Source organism: Cavia porcellus, unplaced genomic scaffold (genome assembly GCF_034190915.1).
Source record: "Cavia porcellus strain 051 isolate PalLab524CR breed Dunkin Hartley unplaced genomic scaffold, mCavPor4.1 scaffold_9, whole genome shotgun sequence".
Classification (NCBI taxonomy): domain Eukaryota; kingdom Metazoa; phylum Chordata; class Mammalia; order Rodentia; family Caviidae; genus Cavia; species Cavia porcellus.
In genome coordinates, this window is record NW_026947492.1 from 70,368,489 (window position 1) to 70,379,175 (window position 10,687).

Here is a 10,687-nt window from a genome sequence, read left to right on the forward strand (position 1 = left end):
TGGATCATTTTCTAAAATAGACCATATATTAGCTCATAGAACATATTTAAACAAGTGCAAAAGAGCTGAAATCATCCCTTGCATGTTATCGGATCACAGCGCTCTGAAATTAGAAATTAACGATCAAAGATACTGCAAAAATCCCACAAACACATGGAAACTGAATAACACACTCTTGAGTAATCAGTGGGTCACAGAAGAAATTAAAGAAGAAATCAAACAATACCTAAAAGAAAATGAAAATGCAGATACAACTTACCGGAATCTGTGGGATGCAATGAAAGCCATCCTGAGAGGAAAATTTATTGCACTGAGTTCCCACATCAGGAAAACAGAACGAATACAAATAAATAACTTGATGCTACACCTCAAACAGCTAGAAAAAGAAGAGCAAGTCAAGCCCAAAGCCAAAAGAAGAGAGGAAATTATAAAAATCAGAGCAGAAATCAATGCAATAGAGACTAAGAAAACAATCCAAAGAATCAACGAATCAAAGAGTTGGTTCTTTGAAAGAATAAATAAAATCAATAAGCCCCTAGCCAACCTTATTTTAAAAAGGGAAGAAAAAGCTCAAATTCATGCAATAAGAAATGAAAAAGGAGAAGTCACTACAGACCCAATAGAAATACAGAAGATCATCAACACCTATTTCAAAAACCTCTACTCTCAAAAGTTTGATAACACAGAAGAAATAGACAGTTTCTTAGAAGCATATGAAGTGCCAAAGCTAGATCAAGAGGATGTAAAATTGTTGAATAACCCAATCTCGGTTACTGGAATTGAAAATGTAATTAAGTCCTTACCCACCAAGAAGAGCCCAGGCCCAGATGGATTCACTGCAGAATTCTACAAGAAATACAAAGAAGACCTAATGCTGACACTCCTCAAACTATTCAATGAAATTGAAAGGGAAGCAATCCTTCCTAAGTCATTCCTGGAAGCAAATATCACTCTAGTACCAAAACCTGAGAAAGACCCAACTAAAAAAGAGAACTATAGACCGATCTCCCTAATGAACACAGATGCAAAAATCCTCAATAAAATATTGGCAAATAGGATCCAGCAAATCATCAAGAAGATTATACACCATGACCAAGTGGGATTCATCCCAGGAATGCAAGGATGGTTCAACATACGCAAATCAATAAATGTAATCCACCATATCAATAAAGCCAAAAATAAGAATCACATGATCATTTCTATAGATGCAGAAAAAGCCTTTGATAAGGTCCAACATTTATTCATGATAAAAACTCTACAGAAAATTGGAATAGATGGTCTTTACCTCAATATAATAAAGGCCATTTATGACAAACCAACAGCCAGCATCATACTAAATGGCCAAAAATTGAAAGCCTTTACTTTAAAATCAGGCACAAGACAAGGATGTCCTTTATCACCACTCCTATTTAATATAGTACTGGAAGTACTAGCCAGAGCAATTAGGCAAGAAAGAGAAATAAAAGGGGTAAAGATAGGAAAAGAAGAAGTTAAGTTGTCATTGTTTGCAGATGACATGATACTCTACATAGAAGACCCCCTAAGCTCCATTGAAAGACTCTTAGATACAATAAATAAATTCAGTAATGTGGCTGGATACAAAATCAATACTCAGAAATCAATAGCATTCCTATACACAAACAACAAAACCACAGAGAGGGAAATAAGGGAAACTGGACTATTCACATTAGCAAGCAAAAAAATGAAATATTTAGGAATTACTCTTACGAAAGAAGTGAAAGACTTATACAGTGAAAACTATATTACACTGAAAAAGGAAATTGAAGATGATCTCAGAAAATGGAAAAACATCCCTTGCTCATGGATAGGAAGAACAAACATTGTGAAGATGGCCATTCTCCCAAAACTCTTATACAGATTCAATGCAATCCCAATAGAAATACCATCAACATACCTTATAGATCTAGAGAAATCACTCCTAAATTTCATCTGGAACCAGAAGAGACCTAGAATCGCAAAAGCAATTCTAAGCAGCAAAGACAAAGCAGGAGGCATCACAATCCCTGACTTGAAATTATACTACAAAGCAACAGTAGTAAAATCAACATGGTATTGGAATCAAAACAGAGCTGAAGATCAATGGAATAGATTAGAAGATACAACCACAACTACAAACACACTCAACCACCTTATCTTTGATAAAGGAGCCAAGCAGGTTCACTGGAAGAACGACAGTCTCTTTAATAAATGGTGCTGGAAAAACTGGCTCTCCATTTGCCGAAAACTAAAGCTAGACCCATGTCTATCACCATGTACTAAATTAAAATCTAAATGGGTCAAAGATCTGAATATTAAAACAGAAACGCTAAATCCATTGGAAGACAAATTGGGTAGAAACCTTGGAGACATAGGAGTAGGTAGAGAATTCATGAATGGGACTCAAACTGCATGGGAAATACTTCCCAGAATCAATAACTGGGACCACTTCTTATTAAAAAGTTTTTGCATGTCAAAAGAAATCTCCAGCATAGTGAAAAGAAAACCCACAAACTGGGAAAAGATTTTAGTGAACTCTCTCTCAGACAAGGGACTCTTGTCTAAAACATATAAAGAATTAAAAAAACTCAGACCTCCAAAATTCAAAGATCCAATCCAAAAATGGGCATCTGAGATGAATACACAATTCTCAGATGAAGAAATGCAAATGGCAAATAAATACATGAAAAAATGCTCATCATCATTGGTCATTAGAGAAATGCAAATTAAAACCACACTGAGATACCATCTCACTCCTGAAAGAATGGCCAGGATCAAGAAAACCAACAACAACAAATGCTGGAGAGGCTGTGGGGAAAAAGGAACTCTCCTGCACTGTTGGTGGGAGTGTAGACTGGTACAGCCTTTGTGGAGGTCTGTCTGGAGGTTTCTCAAAAAGTTGGGATTGGAAATCCCATTTATTCCAGCTATTCCACTTCTAGGCATATTCCCAGAAGAACTGAAAGCATCATACCACAGTGATATATGTGCACCTATGTTTATAGCAGCACAATTTGTAATCGCCAGATCTTGGAAACAACCCAAGTGTCCATCAACTGAGGAATGGATAAAAAAGTTGTGGTATTTCTATACAATGGAGTATTATTCAGCTATAAAGAAGGATCGCATTGAGATATTTATCAATAAATGGGCGCAGCTTGAGACCATACTCATAAGTGAAATAAATCAATCTCGCATGTATGAATACCGAATAGTTTCCCTAATGTAAGTAATGACTCAAATATATAAAAATATGTGATAATCATGATTCCCCATTATGTGGCCTTGAAGCCTTATAAAATTTTCACTTATTAATTAGAAAGAAGGCTTTATTCTGGGCTTTTTGATATGGAAATATTTGAAGCTATAGTATATGAAGTTTTATCCAAATATTTTAAGGAAAAAGACAGACACTATGGTAACTACTATTCTTTAAAAAAATTATTTAGCTATTTCTTATGTTTATTTTAATTAAGGGAAAAATTTAAAAAATTAGGATATATAGTAGTAACTCTTTTTGATCTCCTATTAACTTGTTTTGAAGTCCTGTAATACTCCCAAGATCTTGTTTTGACTGATTAGACTCTGTTCCATTCTGTGCGATAGTAGCAAGTGTCAAGGTATAGGCAACTAATTTGAAGGCAATAAGATTCACAAAGATGCCCATTCTGGTTTGACTATTGTCTCCTTTGGAAGTCCTGTAATGTTCACAATGCCTAAGTTTTATTGGTCTTGTTCTCCACTGTTTTGTCCGGCTTTATAATATCTAATGAGACGGACAATTCCTTTTAAGGAAACAAGAGACAATGTTGATAACCATTGTTGATGACCTTGTACTCTGTTCTACATCATGTGCTATGTCTATCCTTGGTTTTGACTTACAGCTTTGTTTTGCCATATTTGACTTTATTCTCTCCCCCCAAAAAAAGTAATAAGAACTAAGGAGTAATAAAATCCAAAATGTGTAAATTTTGTTGTAAAAAAGAGAGGGAGGGAAAAAAAAAAAAGAGCTCTAACGGATATAACAGCAAGTGTGTTTAGGGATGTTAAATAGCTGACTATATTAATGTTTTTGGATCATTGAACACAGCTGTTTGCAGTCTCTCTGTTTGAATGTCTACTTTGTATTCTTTGATACTGTGATTTGAGCAACTATTTCCAAGATGATAATATGTAATCTATTAACAGGTGATTTCTTACTGTTATGTTTTTTTTTTTGTAGTTCTGTATTATGTGTAACCTTACACTGCTTTGTTTTGTTTTGTGTTTTTCTCTTTTTCCTCTTAAATAAAAAAATAAAATAAAAAATAAAAAAAAATGACATAACACTAAACTCAAATGTTCTGCTAATGATTCCACTGTGAGAGATATGTAGAGTTGAATGAAGAAATACAGTTTTGTTCTGACAATGAGCAAACACAGTATTTATATGTTTTAAAAGCTAAAAAGAAACTGGGCGTGGTACACACACCTATAACCCCAGCATTCAGAACACTGAGGCAGGAGGATTGCTGCAAGTGAGGCCAGCTCGGTATACAAAGTGAATTCAAGGCCAGCCTGAATTGCACAGTGAAACCCTTCCTCAAAAAGACAAAAAATAAATAAAAATAAAAAGCTAAAAAAGTTAGACAACTATTCCACTTATAACTTAGGGGCTTCTGAGTTAGGTTTTGGCAGAATTTCCTCTTTCTTATCACCAAAATCCTATATATTCATAAATGTTATCATAAATATAAACAATTGGAGAATAAAACAGAAAAATATAAGTGTATCTTTCCCTATCCCACTATCAAAAGTCAATATATTATATTTCACATATAAACTGTACATATGAATGTAATATTTAATAGTTATTCAATTCATGATTCTACTTTGAATCTCTCAGTTAATAATATATTAACATCTTTTTACCTGCTTATACTCTCTTGCTTTTTGAGACAAGCTCTCCTGTGTAGCTCAGACTGGCCTTGAACTCTCTAGGTAGCCTAGACTGGCCTCGAATTCGTGACAATTCTCCAGCCTTAATCTCCCAAATGCTGGGATTATAGGCATGAGCTCCACACCTGGCATTATGCTTTTTACTTGTTTTATTACACTGACTAAAACTCCCTGGATAATACTAAATAATAAAAATGATAGAGTACATTCTTATCCAGACATATAGAGGGCCATTTCCATTTGTATGTGCAATGGCAGTTCACAGAAAAGGGAGGAAGGTGCTTTGGTGGAAACAGTTTTCACCCTTCTGTAAATATGCCTCAGCTTACCACAGTTTTCACTATAGCCTCCTTTGATGATGGTGTCTACAGCATCATCTAGAGATTAACATGCTCCCCAGTCCGAAGTCTATTCTCCCATGACATTAGCAGGTAATGACACTGTCTTCTACAGGTGTTCCCTAATGGGTGCTGTTTTGGCCTTTTGCCAGTGTTATCTTATCCTCTGAACTCTGCATATTTTTGGGTACAGCCGCTACCAGAACTTTACATAATGTTCTGCTCATTTTAAAAACAAATTCTATGGTAATGGATGCAACTTGAAACTATTCTCAAAAGTGAAACAAATCAGACACATGTGTAAACATCGTATTGTCTTGCTAGTATGAGAAACTGAAAGAAATTATGTGTGTGAATATACACAATACACAATGTATATATACCATTGTTATGTCCTAATTATTATGTTTTGAAACTTTGTTTTATTTTTTCTCTTTAAAATAAAATAGATTTGAAAAGAAAAATATATAGATAAATTGCACATGGCCACCAAAAAAGTATTCCATGAAATTAAAGAAACAATACCTACTTTATGTAAAATGAGCTTGTATATATCAGTCAACTTTAAAGTAAGATCTAAAATAATGAAGACTTCTCACCCAACAAAGGAAATTGACTAGAAGTCAAGGTTTTAAATGTGAGGGGGATGAACTGGAGACATGTAGATCCTCCAAATTCACTGTCTCTAAAAGAATTTTTTTAAAAACTGGAAAAAGCTAAAACATTGACATTTGGATACTAATGCTTATGCTGGTTATAAATTGAAGCTTTGACTCTGAATTATCAAGTTTGAGACACACATATTTAATCCTCCCTTCTGTCCAGTCAGGACAGGAATGTCTCCAGATGAGCCAGTTGGGGTGGGGTCAGAGGTCTTTGAGAGAGATTCTGACCTTGAAATTTTGTGACAGAATTTCTAAGATGCTACCTAGAATAGGTGCCTTCTATGCAAACGTTTAAAAAATGCTGAAACTTGAATATGAACCTTCCATTCATAAATATGGAAAACTTATTTTTGGTTTATTTTTTGAAGAGTATGCTTTGACCAGAATAAATGTGTGATTTGTATGTGTGAGAAGTTGAGAATCTGCAGATCTTACCGATTTTGGGTTAAGTGTGTGATTTTTTCTGTGGAAAAAAATTTTTAACTATTAGTGATGTCTGCTCTAGAATGGTCTATGATTCTCAAGGACTTTGAGAAAATACAATGGACCTCCTTTGAGGAGAATAAAATGGCATGAATTACATGTTCAGAGGCATAACTTTTTTCAGGATAGTTTTGGTCATGAATCTTTCCTTTCAGGAATAAATACTATCTTGAAAGCTCAATCAAGCAACATATTGGGGAGCAAAAGTCATATGAAACACATTCAGTTACCTAGAAGTTTCTCCCATAGGGAGAAATAAAGGGCAGAGACTCTTGAGCTAGTTAAAATCCTGCTGAGACAGCTCCTCCAGAATTGAGAAGAGAACCCATGACAACTCTTGGTTTAGTAAAATTTCTGTGAGATTTCTTAAATTATGTTGTACAATTTCAGATTGTTAACTTTTATAGTTAATATTTTGTTTAAAACACAAAAATATAGTGGTAAAACCATACTATGAAACTTAAAGATATGATATCTCTCAATTTGGACATTTCCTCATTACAAAATGAGATATACTTACTAAAACAGAAAATGTTTATTGGTGAAACAAGGTGTGTATGGGCCTTAATATCTAAACATGGCCATGTGTTTTATCTCTCATATAATCATGCAAACTATTACAAAACAAACATTTGGAGAATGTGAGACAGGCATATTTGAATGCATTCAAGAGTTTATTGTTATACTAAAGCTGCAATGACTAAAATGTTTTCTTTTTCTTTTTCTTTTTGGCAGTATTGATGATTGAATCCAGGGCCTTCACACTGAACTGCATCCTCAGCTCTTTTCATTGTTATTTTTTGACAGAGTCTCACCAAATTGCACAGGCTAGGCTCAAACTTGCAATCCTCCTGCCTCACTCTCCTGGAATGCTGAAATTATAGGTAGGCACCACTACACCAGGAGAAATGACTAAAATTTTCATGATTAATTTTTCTAATCTGCTATTTCTTTTTACGTAGAACAATTACAAGATCTGAATATTATACTTCATTGCTAATTGCTAATTGTAGTAATTTAAGAAATATGTGTGTGTGTTTAAATGCATAATGTAGGTATAACTATGTATTCATGCATATATAAATGGGTATATATGACACTAAGTATGAATATGTATATAAATGTAAATAGAAAGGTCTCCCAAAGAACTGAGATTCAACTGAGGCAAATACGGAAATGTGTTAGAATCCATCTATCTCCATGTGTGTGCGTGTGTGCATGTGCATGTGTGTGTATAAAGTGTTAGCAGTTTCAGGTTGTAACAAGGGATAAGCTAAGTCTGTATTTTAAGATCGCAGAGTTGTAAGTGCTAGATAGTGCTAGAAGAGGCATCACTCATATGTGCCTGTCTGTTACTAATTCATTACTGTCCTCTATTGTATGAGAACGCCATGGAAAAAAACACGTGCTGGCCTCGGCCTCTGTGTTCCCCTGGAGGAAGTAACATTTTCCCTTAATTTTCAGGAAGATTTGTGTTATGTTCAGATGCTGCTGGCATCCTGTTTGGATCTGCAGTCCATAAAGTCTATTTTAAGTTTCTTAAACCAAGAGGGAGAGGAAAATGACACACATATATTATACCATGCCCCGTATTTGTTCTATCAGTGCACTGTTTTCCTCTTGTTTTGTATCAGTGCATTTTTACCTTTTTATACAGAGCATTCCTGTTCTTCTTAAAACTTCAGATAGCTGTTCTCATGGGAAATTGTATTTTAAAATATGTCATTCACCACAAACAATTGATAAATGTTTGACGAGATAGATATGTTTAACCTGATTTAAACAGTACGCACTGTATACATACATGAAAACACCCATAGCATTTCATTAGTATATGCAATTTTTATGTTTTATGTGTCAGATGAAATGAATTTTATTTTAAAACTTTTAAAAGACATTTTCAGGAGGTTGAGAGGATAGCTCAGTGTTAGGGTACACACCTAAAATACAGAAGGTGCTGGGTTCAATCTCCATTAACACACACTTCTAATGTTTTAAATAAGAATATAACAAGAAAATGGTTTCACCCCAAGAATATGCAACATTGATGTATCAAATTGTGCAAAATGATACTCTAGTAAAGTGAAAACTAATTGTCCCTTTGTCATGGTTTATGTCTGTGGCCCCCAGGCCTCATGAATTTGCATTGTACATTTGTGATTGGTTCATTGTTTAGTGCTTGGATTGATGATGTCAGTGCTACACCCATATAGGGGTGGAGCCAGGATGTGATGTAATGGCAGGAAGAAGGTGTGTCTTGCTCTTTGCTGGTTCCTGCTTACTGTTTGCAGCCACCTTGAACCTGGCCCAGCCATGCCCACCTTCCTTAGAGCCAAGTGAGTGTGGACTGAAACCTCCAAACACTGTAAGAAATAAACCTTTCCTTTCCCAACTTGGGCATCAGGTATTTTGTCTCAGCAACGAACATAAAGTAACCAAGATACCCTTAAAAGGATAAATTGAAATTTTTAAAGTAAGGAAAAATTTGGAAGCATTAGAGCATTAGATGGTCTAATTAGAAGCACTAGAATAAGCATGGTGGTGAAAGACTTTCATCATCATAAGAACCTTGCAAGTAACCTTTGGTAGCACTCTCTTTGCAGACAGGGATCATGGAATTTAGTCCATTGAAGGCCTGGATTTGGGTCTTTTGAGTTGCAACAACAGAGACTACACGATAAACAGTGAGGCAAAAAAAAAAAAAAAGATAAACCTGAATTTAAAAAAAAAGATAAGCCTGAATGAATATAATATTGCTGCAAGAATACTTTCATATAAAAATTTTATTTCATAGATGACTAAGAAAAACAAAAATGGAAAAAGCTTAGTCTGATTTTATGCTGCTACAACAGAATGGCTGAGCCTGGGTAATTTTTAAGGAACAGAATCTTTTTTCTCACAGTTATAGAAGCTGAGAATTCCAAAATCAGCATGCTGGCATCGGTGAGGGCCTCCTTGCTGCATTCCTGTCTAGCAAGAGGCTGAAAGGAGCAAACCTGCTTCCATAAGCTCTGTTGACAGTAGCACTAATCCATGCATGAGATCAAAGTCCTCATGATCTGTACCTCCGGCTAGGCCACACTTCCCACCATGGTTGTACTGTGTATTAACTTTCTAGCACATGAATTTGGGGTCACACATTCAGACCATAGTAGAAGCCACCTTGAGAAGAGCTTCCTCAAACCAGAATGTTACAACTAAACACCACGTAAAGAAATTCCAATCAATAATCACTATGAGTTGAGTCCTGAAAACAAAGTTTTGAGTCCATAATTATCCTTAAAATAGTATGTGAAAGAAAGAAAAATGTGCCAAAAATAAGATACGTTTTTCAAATAAGTTTTTAAAATTATGGAATAATGATCGAATTACCTGCAACATGCAAAATGTTGGTCAATATATATGTTAAAAATTTCAAATGTTAGGTACAAATAAGAAAAGACTATTTGTATTCCTTTATTCAATACTAGGGATTGGACTCAGAGCCTTCACATTGAGCTACATCTCCAGCCATTTTTATTTTGAAACTGGGTCTCCCAAAGTCACTAAGTTGCCCAAGCCAGACTTGAACTTTTGATCCCCCTGCTTCAGCCTCCCGAGTAGCTGGAATTATGAACATGGGACACCATATCAACATATTCGTAATTTATTTAAGTCAAAGACTATTAAAATACATTTAGACAAGCCAGACTTAGAAATCTAAACATTAAGGTAAAATTGTTGCATAGTGTGGGAAAATGGGCAAAGAAATAAAGAATCCAACAAACATACTAATACATCTTTCTAAAATACACAAAATAATAATAGCATCATAAAATAATGCTATATTTAATCATTCATACTAGCCGGGCATGGTTGGCACACCCCTGTAATCCCAGCTCTTGGGAGGCTGAGGCAGGAGGATCATTGTGAGTTTGAGACCAGTGTGGGCTACAAAGTGAGCTCAAGGCCAGCCAGAACTTCATAATGAGACCCTGTCTCAAAAAGACAAACTAAGAATAATAATAATAATGCATACATACATACATACATACTACATACTTAGAATGATCTAGCCCATGGATCTATGCGAAATACATAGCTATGTAAATTGAGTTGGGACAATGTTGGATTACTCCATCCTCTTCCTTCTGCATAGGAGAGAGCAAGGTTTATAACATAAACAATGTGAACTATAGTATGGGACCATCCAAAACTTATTTTCACATTTTGTAAACCAGATTTCCTAACCAAAATGTCCAAGCTTTGTTGAAATGGTACAGTAAA